This window comes from Lytechinus variegatus, chromosome 11, assembly GCF_018143015.1.
Source record: "Lytechinus variegatus isolate NC3 chromosome 11, Lvar_3.0, whole genome shotgun sequence".
NCBI lineage: Eukaryota > Metazoa > Echinodermata > Echinoidea > Temnopleuroida > Toxopneustidae > Lytechinus > Lytechinus variegatus.
The window spans coordinates 23,824,778-23,844,392 of NC_054750.1; the positions used below are offsets into that span (position 1 = coordinate 23,824,778).

General features: G+C 36.5%; 1 long non-coding RNA gene across 1 annotated transcript; it reads right to left on the bottom strand.

The window, feature by feature from the left end:
- Window positions 1-792: 792 nt before the first annotated feature.
- LOC121424170 lies at window positions 793-5,430 on the bottom strand. Its single transcript, XR_005971345.1, has 4 exons — window positions 5,137-5,430; window positions 4,219-4,302; window positions 3,750-3,954; window positions 793-2,752 (listed from the first exon to the last, which is right to left on the bottom strand). It is a non-coding gene; the product is annotated as an uncharacterized LOC121424170 (long non-coding RNA).
- Window positions 5,431-19,615: the final 14,185 nt, after the last annotated feature.

Consider the following 19,615-nt stretch of genomic DNA (forward strand, 5'->3'; position numbering starts at 1 on the left):
AAGTTTATTTCATTCCCCAAAAAAATTAGAGGTTTATCATATATATTTCCTGAATATTTTTTTATCAAAATAAATCATATCAATTTCTATTTCTCAATTCAATTTGAAGTGAAAGTGATGAAGTGTTCCCTCTCGTTCTCATAATCTTTCTCTTGTTCCCGCTCATTTTATTTCTATATCTCTCATACACACTAGCGTACCTACGGGGGGCAGACTGCCCCCCCCCCCATTGACGAGTCACAACCAATGCAAGGGACCTATCCCTGCCCCCCCCTGACAAGAAGTTTTTTTTCTTGCTTGTCCATTTTTTTCTGGTACGAAATCCTTTTGTGATTGAAGACCCCTTTTTTGTCATTTTTTTGCGGACGATTTTGCCCTCCCCCTGTGGAAAATTCTAGGTACGCTACTGCACACACATTCACCATCCTACTACCTTTTTCTCTCTGTCACCCCCTCCCCCTTGCTCTTTCGAAAATGCATCAATAGAATACCTGTAATAAGAAGCATCTTACATCAAAGCAGTTAAATATTTTAAAGTTAGCTATTTTTTTATTTCAATATTGAAGCATATAATTATTTCCTGTTTTAATGATTGTACAACAAAATACATTGGCAAAAAAATATATTGGAAATATTCTCAAATGTCAAATTCATTAGAGTGTACATTCTATAGGCATATAATATTCTCAGTACATGTAATGTATTAATCCAATAAACAATGTTCCCCCCCCCCAAAAAAAAAATAATAATTTATATATATATATATATATATATATCCATTGCAGGTCATGTATAGATCAAGTTCCAATAACACCTAGCAAAGCCAGTGCATCAATTTTGTTGAAAATCTCTATAAATATCAAGCATTCCCAGAATTAAACAATCATCTTTATTTCCCTCAACCATGGCATACTGCAACTTCAAATCCAGCACTGCCTCAAGTTACACCACCCAAACAACCAAGTGCATCTACTCTGATATCGTTTTCCCATTCTAGGTGAATATTTCTGACTATATATCTGACATCCCCCCCTATAATATATATAAGGGGGTACTTATAACAAAAGTGCACAATACAATTTTCCTACTAGTGAAAATCCTTTGAAGCAAGCACTATAAAATTGCATTCTTAATCCTTATTGTAATACATGATTAGAAAATACTCTTGCATATAAGAACTTTAAATAAAACCTAATCAAACATCCTGTCCCCCCCCTTCCACTTCAAATCCATCATTAACTGAAAGACATATCTCAATAAATCAACCGTGTAAGAACCTTTATCTTTTAAATATTTTATGAAAAAAAAACATGTTTAATAATCTATTGAAATAAAGTTCTTAAATTAGGAAATGCATCCTCACAAAATGAAAGGTCATTCTTCTTTTTTATGCTTGTTGCAATTAATACACAAATAATGATTGCAAATGTGAAAACTTCATGTCAAGTTGAAGCTATTTTGAATAAAAGCTATCTCACATAGTGGACCTCTAAAAATACTTCCCAAATAATAATCACATTTTCAAGAGTATTCAACACTTTCCTTGAAACAAAATAATAAAACCCTCCCAACTGAGATGAATGTGACACATTGTTGAAATTTATAAATCTGCAAAACAGAAGTTCATCTATTTCTTTCACCACGAGGACAAATTCTACAAATTAATTTCTGTCTGAGGTATCAAGGAAACATTCCCAGAATGATGGAATTTCTTCAAAATCGCATTCCTCTTCAAGGTAATTTAGTATCATTATAAATACCATGCCTTTTTTCCCTTTTCCATTGACCCTTTCTGCCAGAATATTTTTTGGCCAGACTCATATATCAGATGTAGTTGAAATAGATGTTAAATACTGTAGCAAATGAAACATGATCCCCAAATCAAAAATTCAATATATGGTTCCGATAACAATCAGAAAACACAATGTACATTGGTGTCTACCTATCAAGTAGAGAGTTACCAGTACGTTAAACAACATACATCTTTGACAACATGATTTATAGTATGTGTTTTACAACTGTAGTGTTACTATATGTTATGTACTTAAATGCATTTCAATATTGAATTTTAACCCTGCAGCAATACCACAAACCTATGTTCTGCAAAATGGAATTTGAATTACCCATCTCAAGGAAAAAAAGAATCATCTGTCAGAAGAGTTTGAGCTGGTAGAAGTGCATGCCGTTAGAATTGAAGTTCAATGGAAGAAACATGGTCTCGACTTTATAAAGAGTACAAGATGAGAGGGAAAGAACATATGAGATTGAAAGAGCATGAAATGAGATTGAAAGACACGATATGAGCTTGAAGGAGCACAAACTACGAATGGACGTTTTGAATAAAGAAAGGTCGCTGAAGCTAAGCTGCAGGAATCACAGGGTTATACCAATCAATTTATGAACAAATAAAGAAGTAAAGTATTCTTCATAAATTTGAATGAACTCTGTGTTTCTATGTTCTTAATGCTTTTGCCATTGTTATAGCATTCCTCTCCACATGAAGTTGGAAGGGGTATATAAGAAGCATATGGCCCAATCCCCCCCCCCCCGGCTCTTGATGTAGACATGTGTCCCATCAACTGCACCTTTCACTCCTGGAAATCTAACAGTTAGATAGAACTGTCTCCGAGTTGCTTCAACTTCTCTTGTTGTAGGAATCTTCATGTATTGCCTCTTCCTTCTTGCTTTAGCTTCTGACACATTGATGACTGCGATATTGCTGCCTCATCACCATGCATCTTTTAAAATGATCCTGTAAAATAAAAACAAACCATATGGTTGATGGGTGAGGTGATTGTTTTGAGGTAATTTAAAACATTTCATTGAAGCACATACAGATGTTAAACAATGAATATTCATCTTGTACAAATATCATAAAATTTTCTCCAATATATTTTAACAAGTGGAACGCCTTTGGCAGTCTCATCATTATGCGATTCAATATAGCAGCAGTGCTGACTTCAAAAACAACTATTGAATAATTTTTTTTGCCCAATGCTTTAATGACTTTTTACCTTGAAGTTTTGCACATCTTTTGATTAAAAGTAAAAAAAAATAATTGGGTTGTATAGTACCCGAACAATGCACCATCAATTTCTAATTTCAGCCAAGTCGTCACTAGTGAATTATATTTGTGACATAAATTGAGGAAACAGAATTGAAATTAATAGAGAAGTGACATAGAAGAAGCATTTTTTGTGATATATGAATAAATTTTGCATAAACTAACATAAATAATTTCAAGTCTGTGTGGAAATTTGGAGACCCTCATGTACATGTAGCTCTACCAGAGGGATGAAAAAAAAAATCCAAATTGGTCTACAAATACAGAAGCATTTTTTATGAATTATGAATTTTGCATAAATTAGCATGAATAAATTTTGCATAAATTAGCATAATTTTATACTCAAAATTTCAAAATTTTGTGTACAAGTTTGGTGAACCTCATGAAGCTCTACCACGGGTTTATGGCAAAATTTATAACTCTAACCTGACATAACAGTTGTAAAAGCAAAGCCTCACTACTGCTGTGGTAGTTTTGGAATTTTTGAATTATGCAATTCATAGGTACTTGACAAGTTGACTGTTTGCTGAAATGATACTCTTATTTATGTGCTCCTTCTCTGATTTCTAGATATTGTCATCAGCTTTATCTGGAGTCCTAAAATTATAGAAACAATCTCAGTCATTTAGATTTAACAGTGCCAAGAAACATTCAATAATCGTTTATGAAAAATTAAATTACTTACCCACTGCATAAAAATGGAGAGTTGTCAACACCTGCAAATAAACAGGAAGTTGATCAATCCTCTGTGTGTCCCTCTTCATTTCGGCTTCCAGCATAATTGTGACGGTTTCTTTTGACAGTCGATACTGATCTCGAGATGGCCCATCCTTGTACGATTTCTATAGATTTTTAGCATCATGTAGCCCACAATGTCTTGGGAAAGGAAGCTGTATGCAGAAGAGTTGAATATTATTTTTAATTCTTTTATTTTGTGATCTTTATAATCATTCCAAACTGTACATGTGCATGTAGATTTGATCTGCCAACATAATTCCTGCAATCTTAATTTACTGTCTGAGATTAATAAAACAACTACATTCAAGCCATTTCATTTCTTTAGTCTAAATATTTCATGTTCGATATCTTAACAAGTCATTTCAATAATACTTTTAAACAGATCAAAACAATGTAAATCAAATTAATAATCATACCTCTTAGTAATTTAAGGCTGTGAAGAAGATGGAGATAATCCATAGAGACCTACACTGTATGGTACCTCTGATGCCGATGTAATTCTGTGAAACAATGGTCAAATTAAAAAAAAAAATAATTTTTCATTAAAAAAAAATATTCATTGGTTTATCACTTTTTAAATGCAAATCTCACAGTGAACACGGTGAATGATAAATAAAAAAAACGTAATATTTTTTTTGAAACTGTGAATATGCCTTTCAAAATTAGGCCTCTAGGCCTAGGCCTAACGACTTAACTTAAATCTGTTTTTTTTGGGGGGGGGCTCTATTTTCTCTATTTGCAAGTGAAAAGACTTTAGACCAAACTTTGAGTAATCAACTCTTTAATATACCTACAGCCTCAAAAATTGGCCTGTGCCGAAAGTAAAAAGGTAGGTCTCGATCTACAAATGTATATTTTGAATTGCAATTTAGACTTCTTAGTACGAAGTTTAGACTTTAGTCAAGGCAAATTAAAAATCAAATTGAAAAAAAAAATTCTTTCTGAGTTTCTCCTCTTAAAATGCACCAAATAGTACAAAAATTACATAGATTTAGATATTTCATTTTTTATCTTGACATTCACAAATTAAGGTATAGATGGCATAATAATATAAACATCCTTGTGAAGCTCATAAAACAATTAAGCGGCTGAGCACCTTCAATTCGTGCAACAACACAGCGACAAAATATCCCAACACTTAAATGCACGGATGGGACTGTGGCAATAACACACGCGACGATAAAGTGCATCGTCTGGACTTGTCAATACCAAAACCTCGTTCGCAATCATGAAAAAAACACTACAAATTTCATATAACTGCTTAAAACGTATCAATATATTCCAGAGAAGGAAAGCGGGATTTTTTTTTTACGAATTCAAAGAAGAATACTTACGAATTTCTAATCAAGAAGACCGCTTGTCAGGTCCAGGACCGCAAGAAAAATTTTCTTCGCTTCACGGATTTTTCACAAACTCCTCAAGTGCGCATGCTCGTAAAATTAAACCATGGTTTAAACCACATCTAAGAGCAGACTAAAAAATATGACGTTTCATGACGTTTTATGACGCATTTAAACCCCCTCGGGGTTTAAACCTCTTTTGTGAAACGTAAATGAAAAACCCAGCTCGGGGTTTAAACCAGGAGGGGGTTTAAACCACCAAAAACCAGGAGCTAGGTTTTTCGTGAATTCGGGCCAAAGTGGTAACACTGTGTTTGTTACCCAACTATGTGGGCAATTATGTGATTAACTATGTGATCTGAAGTCTAACACTGTGTCCACATAGTTTACACATAGTCAACTATGTGAACACACTGTGGTAACACTGTGTTTGTTACCCAACTATGTGGGCAATTATGTGATTAACTATGTGATCTGAAGTCTCACACTGTGACCACATAGTTTACACATAGTCAACTATGTGAACACACTGTGGTAACACTGTGTTTGTTACCCAACTATGTGGGCAATTATGTGATTAACTATGTGATCTGAAGTCTCACACTGTGACAACACTGTGACCACATAGTTAACACATAGTTTACACATAGTCAACTATGTGAACACACTGTGGTAACACTGTGTTTGTTACCCAACTATGTGGGCAATTATGTGATTAACTATGTGATCTGAAGTCTCACACTGTGACAACACTGTGACCACATAGTTAACACATAGTTTACACATAGTCAACTATGTGAACACACTGTGGTAACACTGTGTTTGTTCCATAAGGGTTACTTCTATGTATATCAAAGATATGAAACTATGATTATATGCTTGTTATTTATTTTTCACTCCTTGCTATGTACATAGGTATGCTGATTTCGCAGCATATGACCTCAGGATTTTCGATATCTTCTGCTGGTTGCTGTCCAGAGAGTTGGTTGTATCGGGTAAAATCGTCAGCAGTTTGTTTCCTCTGCTTGATCTGGTGTTATTTGATGACGTAGGGGGCCGCATTGGTTTCATCAGATCTGAAATAAAAAAAATGTCCAAACGAACTAATTAATTCATTCACTAATTCATTAATTTATTCATTCATTCACGTGTTCGTTATAAAATTAGGGTAGTCCCCTTCGGGCCAGAGGCCTGCTCTAGAAATGAGCCCTGCTATCATTTACTTTTCAAACATTATACAATCACGATTATAACATAAACGATGAAAAATATACAATGAAATAATAATAAAAAACAATAATAATTGTATATTGATATTGTGCAATTCTATATGTATAATACTCAACTCCACATTACAACGATGTTATTACTATTATCAACCCGGCTACAGCCGTGCTGCCTGCAGGCGCTCTGACATTCGCGGAATTTCTCCCTGCCGGGTACCCATTTACCTCACCTGGGGTGGGTGCAGCACATTGTGGGTCAATTTCTTGCTGAAGGAAAACACACCATGGCTAGGAATCGAACCAGAGTCCCTCAGACAGAAAGACGAGAGTCATAACCACTAGACCACGATGCGACTATTGTAATTATGAATGTAATTAGATACATGTGTGCACTAAAAAAATTGAGGTGGAGAAAAAATGTCCTCAAAATTTTATGACAAAAACAGTACAGCAGATAATTAACTTGCTTGGAATTTATGGATGTTCCGTTCAAAAATAGCAAGTGAGGCAGATCATTAAGTAGGTACAGGTGACAAGTTAAATAGTTTTGCTGGTGTAAAAACAACAGCTGTTTTTACACTCAGTTGTTGGTTTTGCCAGATACAATAATTGTTGTGATGAGAAATTATGGCATTGATCTAGTAGGATAGTGACTAGGTCTCAGAGGCATAGTTTGCAATAAACAATCGGGAGCGGTTTTCCACTAGGGCGCGGACAAGACCAGGAAGGGTTGCGGAAGCTACTTTTGTCATTTCGGCATGCTGTCCGCAACCAAATTCCGTAAAAGATTATGCAAATGATCTTGTCCTAGGACACAACCAGGACTGTCTGCGTATTGTCGTAGGTCACTCCTGGGACTGTCCTAGGACAAGATTATCTAAATAAATTTGTCGGCGTTCGGTGCGGACAGCATGCAGATCGTATTAGGACAGAACCGGAGACATTTAGGACAACGTCACGAGTGGTAAATTCAAGGACTAGGACAATCGGACAACTTGCGAATACTCCATGAAAATTATCATCCATATATTTTTTTTAATGAATTTAGGGGTGTTATTTTGGTTTTCTTCGACTACAAAGACTATATAGGATTTTCTTTTATTTCAAATCAAATTGCATACATTGGTGGACATCCCAGGGGGACAGGGGCGACGCGTCCCCTCACTTTTTGGAAGGGGGGCATTTGATATCAAATGCCCCCTCCCCAATATTTGGAACGAGAAAAAAAAAATTAAAAAAGGAAAAAGAGGGAAAAGAACCAGAAGGGAAAAGAGAAGAGAAAACGAAGAGGAAAAACAAGAGGAGAAAGACGAGTGAATTTTATAAGATGGGGGGGGGGGGGGGATTTCATGTCACTATGTTAAATTTTCGCTCACGCTTTGTGCCCGCATTGCCTAATCTATGAGATGTATAACTTGCTCAATAGACTTATATTGAGCTTAAAAGATCAAGTTTTGAAGTAAATATACAAAACATTTCTCGGAAATTAAGTTTTCAATTTGTTTGATTTACAAATAGATTTTATAGTTTTCTATAAGATGACTATATTTTATGGTCTAAATATGAATATTTTTCGCTCGCGCTGCGCGCTAGCATTATTTGATTTGTCAGAAAACTATTCTCTTCGTGTATTCCATATTTTTTTTTAAATATCCCTTTTTAGGATGGTCTGATTGTGAATAGTATCAGCTAAAGCTGCTCGCTTGCATTTTGATTGGGGAGTTATGTATGCCTGTATCAATTGTAACAAATTATTTTAAATTCCTCTTTTATGACAGTTTATTAAAATTTTCGGCTCACAGTTTGCGCTCACATTATTTTTGTTAAAAATATATCAACCCATGTATCCTATTCATGATTACAAAATGTCCAGTTATCTGACCTTAATATCAATTTCGAGCCCTCATTTGATTAATAAGTCATGTTACAATATTTTCATGATTTCCTAATAATCATTGTCCGTTTTTTCAGAATGGAATATCGACAAGTTTCATATCTCGCTTAGGAAGATAGTCATCATAGTCATAAACAAAATAGACAAAAAATGACATTAAAATGTCCCGGTTGCTACTCAAAATATATGTAATGATAAAAATATAAACTTGAGCTTCGCACTCGCATCATTTATTAAGCGAGATCAATATCCAATTCGTAACTGCGCTTAAAATTCTTTTTTTTTTAGATCTGAAAATCAAATATATTTAGCTCGATCATCGCGCTCTTATTATTGATATTATAATAAAGAATGTAATTGGAAGTTCCTGATTCTAGGTCCGGATCTAAACACACGCACGCATGTTTATTTAGATACGAATCTTGTGCCAGTTTCAGATCAAATTACCAAATATCATTATTAATGTAGGAATATTATCCATCTATCCAATTATTATCCATCCTTTTTCTGATTTAAAAAACGTGATATGTCGAATTTCGTTTCGGCTCGCGCTTCGCGCTCACATCAAGTGTATAGTCATACTCCTTTCCTGTTCATGCTTTTAAAAGGTGCTTAGAATGCCAAGTATTTAGGTAGGAATGTAAAAAATGTTCAGCTCGCGCTTCGCACTTGCATTATTTGATTGAAATGTGGAGGATAAAGGAAAGTGTGTTAGCGGTGTAATGTAGTATTCACTTTTTGAAAGCAGATTTTGTGCATTTTTATACATAACAAATTATCTCGGATCTTGATTTTTTTTCAACTAAGGTAACTTTAAAAAACTGCATATGTTCATAGCAAAGTCGGGGCTCTCTTTATAACATTACTTTCTTATAATTTTTTTACAATTTAATACATAATCATATATTACAACAGAGGAAGAAAACAGGAAGTTAGGATGCAAATTGCATTCGACAGGCACATGCGGATCAAGGGGTGAGGTGGTCTTGCTCCCCCTTTAAAAAATACAAACAGAAGAAAAATAAGTGAAATGGAAATGGAAACTTAAAAAAATGATATGGTGGAAAAGAAAAAGGGGGTGCCGTGCTGATGCGGCCCTCCTCTCCCTGCTGCTGGCTTACCCCTCCCAGTATTAAATAGATATACAAACAGCACAAAAGAAATAGGAATAAACGAAGGAGATGAATGAAATAAGGTGAAATAGAATCGAGGAAAAAAATCGCGATAATGAACAGAAAATAATTGGTCGAGATTATGAAAGTGTAAGATTAGAAATATCAGTTTTAATTTTTAGACGAAAATGTGAATCCAGTGTCTAATCGCCTTTGCCTCCTCTTGTACCAATTGAAATAGACTAAGTAAGAAAATGTAAATGGGCAATTCCAGGAGGCCTGAACGCTACGCCCTATTGACTGCGTAAAAATAGGAAAAATGCATGGAGTAACCAAAGAAGAGGGGGGGGGGGGGGGGGAAGGAAGAAGAGTGAAGAAATTGACAGACCTGCAGACGGGGAGAATATCTGCGTTTCAGCTAGTTCAATTTGTAGAAAATAATGGTCCATTTCACGCTTCATACTTTCAATAGTTTAATCATAAGAAGATTGTGCACGCTGTTCATTTTTTACGAAAAATACTTAGGTCTTTTCTTTTTCGTCCTTGATGTTTAAAAGAAGTGAGTTCGCGCTTCGCGCTCATATTTTATGTTTATGAGAAACATGCTCTGTGCACGACTTTTTTCAGGAAGGCCTATTTTTTTGTAATGAGTCGTGGTGTAGTAGTTCTGACTCCCGCCTTGTAAACGGAGAGTCGTGTGTTCGATTCTCACCGCGGTCTAAACCGTCCTTTGGCAAGACGTATTGCATACCTTGCCACTCTCCACCCAGGTGCTAAATGGGTACCCGGTTGGAAACGAAAGTTATTGTATGCTTGAATTTGCCAGCGCAATTTTTAGACCGGGATAAATGAAGGAATGCTTCCCAGGGTGTGGAAATTGTGCACTTTTCATGCGGGATTGAAATGAATCCTGGGGTAAATCGTTTTGCCCCTGCTGTAAATCGTTTGAGCCGTTCTGATAAAAGCGATATTTATAAACTTGCTACCATTTATTATTATTTCTTATTAATGACACCTCATTCATGATCAAACAAAGTGTTTAAAATGTAATAGGAATATACACTTGAATTTCAGTTTGGAATCTACACCTGTTTTATTAATTTTGTTATGATATTTGTCCTATTTGTAAAGTCAAGCGCTGCCTATAAGGTCCTTTTTTCAGTCGAATACATTAAAATGATCTAGTTCATAATCAAACGTTGCATGAAACATCTTTTTATGTTCAGTACAGAATAAAATAATCTGCTCACATCATTGTCAGTTTAACTATTGCAAGAAATATTTTAAAAGTCCACTTTTCAGATCAGTAGAAATTGCTTGAAATATTCCTTCTTCAAGTGTGTAACCCCCCAAAAAAAATCAACTCGTGCTTTGCGCTCGCGTAATTATGTTTAAAACACTGCTTGAAATACTAGGTTCTCAGGTTTGTTTAATATATACTAATTAGGCCCCTTGACCCCGTATTTCTTTACTTTTTGTAATTTTCTTGTCTTGTATTATCCCGTTGCCCCATCTAGTGCTTTTGCAAATGGTTTTTGTTACTTGTGTACTCGTTCCAAACATAGGATTAGCATTGGATCCACACATTCCTGAATCACTCCGCTTGCCTTCCTATTCCAGTCCGAACGTTCATGAAACAGTCCGCTTGCCTTCTTATTCCTGTCCGCACGTTCCTGAAACTGTCCGCTTTCCTTCCTATTCCAATCCGCATGTTCCTGATAAAATCCGCATTGTTTCTTCTTTCCTTCTTGAAGCTGACCTGATTGCGGATGGTTTCCGGAAGACGCGGAAGGGTTTAGAAAGGGCAGGACATCATCAGGACATCGTCAGGACAGGGTCCCGAAGGTGTCAGGAATTCATTATCCGCGTCCAAATTTTGGTCTCGACCAAAATTTGGATGCGGACAAATTTTGATTTCCCGAACATCAGGAAGGGTTTAGGACAGCGTGCGGACACTCCTAGGAATGTCCGGACAGGTTGCGGAAGGGTCGCGGATTGTAATTATTACATTCCGCGCCTTGTCCTGACGCTGTCCTGGCCCTAGTGGAAAAGGGGTTTTATAGAACTTTATACATAAGTACTTGGTAATTATAATCCAATCTATTTTTAACGGGTTGCATTTTCAGAAAGTGCAACATACAGTGTACCCTGGTGGGTGTTTCATAAAGCTGTTCGTAAGTTAAGAACGACTTTAAGAACGACTGGTGAACCTTTCTTGTGGTGAATTATACACACCATTGATCACCAGTCGTTCTTAAAGCCGCTCTTAACTTACGAACAGCTTTATGAAACGGCCCGCTGGACTGGGGTATAGTAGTCTACATCTAATACCAAACAAGAATATTTGTTTGACACTTCTGTAGTCGTTGGAAATATTTCACTTTTATGATCCCCGGGCAGTTGAACAGTACTCGATATGACAGTGCTTACTATATAATACAATGCATGATCATCTTAATGATGGCAGAGACATGAAAAGACCAGTCCAAAATATAACTTAAGGAGACACCCAGATATTCAAATTTAGTTACATTTTCTGTTGTTTAACCATCCATGTTTACATGTATCTCTAGCTTGACTGGTTTCGCCTTCTTTCTCCGGCTTGAAACATAATATTGCAGTATCCACTAGCGTATCCAGCATCAACTATGACAAAGAAATGTATGGGTCCACGCAAAAGCATATTTTAAAGTCACTATTGTTCCCAAACAATTGAAATGCTGGATACACGCCTGAATATCATCTGCATATAGATATAGTATTAGAATATATGGTTAAGTTACAAATGTCATTCATATACACACGAAACAGTAGAGGGTCCAAAATTGAGTCATGTGGTACCCGGGAATGAACAGGCAGAAGATCAGTAGCAGTGTCCTGATGAGACACACTTTGCTTTCTTTAAATCAAGTATGGTTCAAATCATGTTAACTTTATATTTCTATGCCAAAATAATAAGGATATCGTGCGGGTCATATCAAATGCTTTATAGAAATCTGAAGAAAGAGCATCCGTTACTTAGACTTGGTGAAGGTTATCGTATAACATATCAGAAGTACGTCGAGGTGGAGTGTTTACTTCTAAGACCTGACTGTCGTTGAAACATCTGCTCTGCATGAAGATATTCCTATAGAGTGAACCGTTCTTTCTTAAAAAAAAGAAAATAGAGAAGGGAGACAGGGCGAAAATGGTTCAGTTCGTTCGCTGTCTTCGTTTCGCAATAGGGACTATATTAGCTTGTTTAAAAATCATTGGGAATTTGTGCAGATTATACAGACTGGTTGAAAATGCGCAGAAGAGGAAGGGTAACCGATTGTGCGCTGAGTTTTATCAATCTCGGGTGGATGTCGTCAAGGACTACATATTTTTAACATTCGAGGTTATCTTCTTCTTTTATTAAGTCAACTGTTATCTCTCTTACCGCCCTTCACACAGTAAAAATCGTATTTTGAATGATGATTCCAGTGAAAAATAAGGTTAATGACGAATTTTTAGCACGTGTGAAACCAAAGTAGAACATTGCTAGAATCACGAATGCTAATCACAATCACGTAGAATTCAAATTCTACTCCGTAAGTGAATTCCAATTCGTTTCACTCACCGTACGGTATGAATTTTGCGTGTGAAAGGCTTGACCTTCAATACCTCTTTTGGGTGGCGGAGCTTACGTGACCTTTCAAGCACTTCCGTAGATAATACAATTGTCATGCACTCATCGGAGTTTGCATTTGTGATGCAGTGTTTTGATTTACAAGTCAACAATGACACATACCGCCTTCGTTCGGGATTTCGAATTCAAATCACAGTTTTCGAGTGTTTGAAAGGTCTGATAATTCTTAAGACGAATTGCAATAATTAAATTGGGGATTCAAGATTCACATGTGCAAGGCCCTTAAAGTGAAACCTGAATATTCTTCACGAAGTCTTTTGATAGCACTGTCACTATTATCTTTCATTTTGCCAGGGACTTCACCATGATTAAGCCAGTTCGTAGTTCCACTCTCTGCATGATCAGAGAATTCTGTGCATGATTAGAGGAAGGTCAATTGGTACTAAAGTGGGATGGTGGTTTGAAATTTAATGAGATAATCACCAACTTTGATGTCTTGATTATTCAGATATTCTTGTGAATTGTGTTTTCATTTACACCCCCACCCCCCCCCCCCAAAAAAAAAAATGCGTCCACGGACGACTGGTATTATGCATTCAAAGTGGAAATTCAACGAATACCTTCATAGAGTGTTCATTGATGTGCTATTCTAGTCACCTGGTCTATTCAATTTCTTCATCCTGCTATGTGAGGCATGCTTACATAATATATTGATTTGAAATCGGCTTATCATAATGAAAGAAATGAAATTTCATTTGACCGAAATTGTTCATTAAGTAACTACGAACTGGTCTATTGATTAAAAAACTTTACGAAACATTGTGATAAACCCTGTTGCTATTTTGAAAGGATGATATCACCGTCAATAACAAGATGTTAGCCTTCACTCGTGGTTGGGCAACAACCTTTTAAAGGACAAGTCCACCCCAAGAAATAGTCGAAACAGAGAAAATTCCAACAAGCATAAAACTAAAATTTTCATCAAAATCGGATGTAAATTATAAAGTTATGACATTTTAAAGTTTCGCTTGATTTCACAAAACAGTTACATGCACATCCTGGTCGGTATACAAATGAGGAAATTCACTCACTGTTTCTTTCGCATTTATTATATGAAATATTCTGATTTTCTCCTATTGTCAAGTGAAAAAGAACCCATTCATTTTAACCTGGACATGTGGGATTAGTATTGTTTAATGCTATATGGTTCAGTCAAGTTGGTCTTATTGTCCAATCTGTAAAAAAAAATCAGTGTATAAATATTTTAATTGGAACATATAAAAAAAACAGAAAGCTGTGTTCTTCCATTGATGTCCCGGGGGGGCCACTTACATTGACGAGTGGATACCATGCGCGACCAAAAAAACACGTAAAAAGGATGTCTTTTTCACGATACGGCACGTTACGTACGTAACGTGATAAGGGTGTCAAAAACACAAAAATAATGAAAAAGGGTATCTATTTTACTAGGAAAATTACGTGTTTAGGGTCGATTTTGCGGGGATGATGAAACAAAAATAAAATGTTTTATAAAGGATGTCCTTTTTGCCCCAACACTACGTGTTTAGAGTCCGATTTGCGCGAGGTGTAGAAGGTGGGGTCGAACTATATAAAGCCGACGACCGAAGGACCCGTAACAATAAAACATTCCTATACTTGTTTAGGGGTTCATTTCGGGGAATATTTGCCAAGAGTATCGTTTTGTTTCCAATACTTGTTAAGAGTAGGGTTTCACACGTCAGTACTTGTTAAGGGGTGCATTTTCAGAATATGGAAATTACGTGTTTAGGGTGCTTTTCGAGACCCAATGGTCGCGCATGGTATCCACTCGTGAATGGAACTGGCCCCCCCGGGATTGATGTGCTGGAAATCAAAGACGCGCGCGGCATGCTTGACCAGACCTTGCAATAGAGGTTTTTGCAACTTCAGCTGGTCCGCATGGGTGTCACATCACATGCATTCTGTGATAAAGATGCTTCTTTCAGGGAGAAAATCCTAATTTGTCCTAAAATTTGACGGACGGGGATTTTAGCATAATCCTTCGCAGATCCAACTCGTGAAATTTACCGCATGTCCCTCTCTTTGCAACGGCCGCTTTGTATATTGTGCAATGATGATATTCTCGTATTCTACGTCCGAGTTAATATTAAATAGTGATGCATTATTAACGGAACACAACAGTTTCTTTGGGTATGTGCAGAAACAACTACAAGTATAAATGTAAACAAATTCTATAAAGAGATCTTCAATTACTACTAAATACATAGATTACATTAAATTACAATTTTGCATCACTCACCGGAATTCCTACCTTAAACACTGGTGGGGCCTTGTGCGCTCCTTTCTGCTGCTCCGTTAGATCTGAAACCAAAAGAAAAAATGCCCAAAAGAGAATGAGAATACACCACGAAAATGACAGTACGTTTTTACATAAGTATTGCATATGATTCTCGCGTTGATTTTTATGTTGATTTTCGTACTTTGAAAAAAGATTAATCAGAGATATTAATAAAGTTTGAGGTGAGTATTTGATGGCTTAAATGAACATTGTAAAGGCAATAATTCCATCGATGAATAAGACCATTTGAATAAACAATAACCCAAACGGTCGTGAGTTTTTTTGTATGACATAATTCAAATTTTCCTCATTGCCAAATCAAATTATGTAATACGGAACTATACTGAATTACAGTAGGTTATTACTTCGGCAATTCCACATCTTCAAGGAGGCAGGAAGCAATCATCTCACAGCATAATGAGAAAAATGATAAATCACATGTCAATTGTGCCTGTCTCTTATTGTAAACCTAAACCAAATTATTTTATGTCGCTGTTTATGATCAAACCGATTTCTGTTAGCTGTCTTGATCTTAGATCTACTCGGCAGGATCTTTTGCAATTTACTTGTTTTCAGACCAAATTATATTCACTCTGGAATACCAACCCATCATTTGTAAAGAACCTTCTACACTCATGTACCTGTATACCAAATTTAAAATTCCCTGAAAACCATACCCTTTTATTAGCATGTTGCCAGCAACTTTCTTCTTTTTTCCTTAATTTTTCTAACCTTCTAAAACATCGCATAGGGACGCAGTTGGCTGGCAGTGATATTTTTGTATTATCAGTATTATTACCTTTTTCGTCTGTAGATGATGATTCCAATGATGATTATTATCATGATTATTATCATGATGATGATGAGAAGGATGCAAGAGACTGATGTGACTAAAGCGGTAAAATTCATTCCACTGTGCGGATCTTCTGACATGAACAATAATGAATCAACAGAAAGAGATAAGACTTACGACACAATTTTGTTATGAAGAGTTCAATAAAACATGGGAACTATGATTAATTTTTTTTATTAATTCAATTTTTATTAAACCTTATCTTCTCACCTTTAAGATGCTTAAGCTGAATGGGTTTCATAGCTGGTCCATTGACGTAGTAAAATTTCTGTAATATAAGAGAAAGAAAAAAAAATAAAGATATATTCTCACATTTAATAAAGACTTTCAAGGTCTGGAGAGAATATAGGCGAAAGCGTCGAAGCAAAACTAAACCACCTGTTCATGCATCCCCCTTTTCACACTCATACCAGAGCAACCCGCACACACTCCCGAGCACGAGACTCGCGCATAATATTATCCTCATTAAAATCATAGGAAAGCGATGATGCGCGTGAGTTATGATTCCCCTTACATATAAAGCTAACCTCAAACACACATAAATTCAGGGGCAAAGATCGTAAGTATTAATTCTGTCAGCAACAAATTACAAAACATTCCAAGGATCCATTTATATTCTGCAGAGATCACTTCGAGGAGAAAATAAGGAGAATGCTCACCCCATCTTCACCGGTTGGTGAGTAAACTCGAAGAAAACAGGTGTAATATCCACCTGGATTAAGTGGACCATTAGTAGCTCTGAGAATAGTACTATTCACAATACGTGCATCTCGTTTTGTTCTTTCATCATCTTCACTATGTCCATCCGCCATGTTGCATTCTGACTGCGTCTCTATCACCGATCCGATCGTGATGACGTAATCGATCGGGAGGCTGAACATATTTAAAATGAATAGTACTAAAAATTACTTTAATGCCATCAACATGATGAAGAGAAAAAACAAGAAGTGTTTTGCTTCGTTATTTTTATAATTACATTAAAATGCATCGAAATTCGTGTTTTCCTTCATTTTTCTTTCGAAATATCGAACTATGCAAGGAAATACCGTCTAGGGATATTGATAAAAAAATCCTTATCATTGAGAGGGCTGCTTTGTCCCAAATCATGGACTATCTGGATACAAATGATCTGCATGTTAAGAATCAGTCAGCCTACCGACGTGATCATACCCTAGTGACTGCTCGAAGTGACATTCTTCCAGCGATAGACACCAAACTTGTAACATTTGTTGTCTTCCTAGGTCTCTCTGCTGCATTTGACTCCATCGATCATCACATTCTTCTGTATCGTCTCACGATTCAATTCAGCATCTCTGGGAATGTGAAAACCTGGTTCGATTCTACCTGAATGAACGTAGTTTCAGGCCGAAGGTTGCGAACAAGCTATCAGAATCAGTTCCTCTGAATTTCGGTGTTCCGCAGGGATCGGTGGTCGGTCCGCAGCTTTTTAGTTTACATGTATATAACCAGCCCATGTCAGGCATCATCGAACAACATGAAGGTATACGTTATCATATCTATGCAGACGACGGGCAGCTGTATGTCCGCGCAGACAGGAAGGACAGACGTGCTGTCGATCGAGCTAGCTTTCACCACAGACCGCATTATCTGTGTGTGTTACCTGCAGCCATGGCAGCGGTTGATGAACAGCAACATGTTAACTCTGAACTGTAAAAAAACGAGTTCCTCGTAGTTGTCAACCCCCGCTTTTTTCATCATGTGTCCGATGTTGGTCTCGTCATTCACATTGGTGAAACTGTAATACAACCTTTCTCTTCAGTCAGAAGAATGGGTGTTATGTTTGTGTTTTTTCATCGATTTCAAGTTCGCTGCATTTTCATCTCTCAAATATAGCTCGTGTAAGGCCTTCCACCCTTTCCTAAGCCAGCCTGTCTGCGAGAATGCTGTAAAAGCTTTGATCACATCAAAACTTGACTATGCAAACTCCCTGCTATGTGGTACATCTTCGGCTAACATCCAGCGACTTCAACGAGCTCAGAATCGGGCAGTCAAATTGGTATTCCTTGCCAAGAAATGAGATCAAATACACTGGCTTCCTGTTCATATGCGTGAAACATACAAAATCCTCACCATTGCCTACAAATGCATCCATAATTGGGCTGCCGCTCCATCCTACCTGAATGACCTAATTTCTCCGTACCAGAGTGAAAGGTGTGGGCTACGATCGGGTCATGATACAACTCTGTTGGCAAGACCAAGAACTGCGACCTCCTCAGGGGAACGATCGTTCGCTGCTGCCGCGCCTCGCCATGCCTCTGGAACCAGCTCCCCGGCTGCATCCGTGAATCGTCATCTCTGGGAGTATTTCAGCGGTCATTAAAGACAATACTTTTTAATACTTAATTAACTTGTCATTTATTAGTTAATGTATTTCTTTTTCTTCTTTTCTTTCACAATTTTGATTCTGTTCATTTTGTAAAGCGCTGTGATACAATCATTGTGAAGAGCGCTAAATAAAATTATTTGTATTGTAGTGTATCAACATGAAGAAGTTTAAGAGCAAAAACGAAAAGTGTTGTTTGCTTCGTTATTTTTTAAACTATAGTATAATGCATCGATATTCGATTTTCTTTCATTTCTTCTTTTGAAATCTTGAAACATGCAAGGAAAAACCGTCAATATGGATACTGATGAAACAAGTGGAACGCCTCTCGCATCATCGCCTGCATTACGCAATTCGATATAGCAGCAGTACTGCCTTTTAAAACAGCTAATGAATAATTTTTTACAGAAGAAAACACTAATACAATAATAAGATATATTCATTGAAACGAAATTACCTTTGACCTTGATTATGTGACCTAAGACATGTGCAAAACAATCATTCATACCTGATTACCCTTAGGCCCTATGCCAAAGTTTCATGAGCTAGATCCATAAACTTTCTAAAATATGATGCCAATTCAATACATACTCCCAACACTGCCAGAGTTCATTAACCTGTAAATGACCTTTGACCTTGGTCATGTGACCTGAAACTCGCACAGGATGTTCAAGGATACATGATTGCTCTTATGTACAAGTTTCATGAACCAGATCCATATAATTTCAGCTAGGATGACAATTCCTCAAATACCCCCAACATGGTCAAAGTTCGTTGACCCTAAGTGAACTCTGACCTTGGTCATGTGACCTGAAACTTTTATATGAAGTTTATGGATACATGGTTGCTCTTATGTCCATGTTTCATGAACTAGATCCATGTAAATTTAAAGTTACATGTATGATGACAATTCCTAAAAAACCCAATATGAAGTTTATTGACCCTAAGTGACCTTTGATCTTAATCATGGCAGGATCTTTAGTGATACACTAATATCCTTATGTTTAAGTTTAATGAACAAGATCAATATACTTTCGAAGTTAGAACAACATTTCAAAAACTTAACCTTGGTTAAGATTTCGATATTGATTCACCC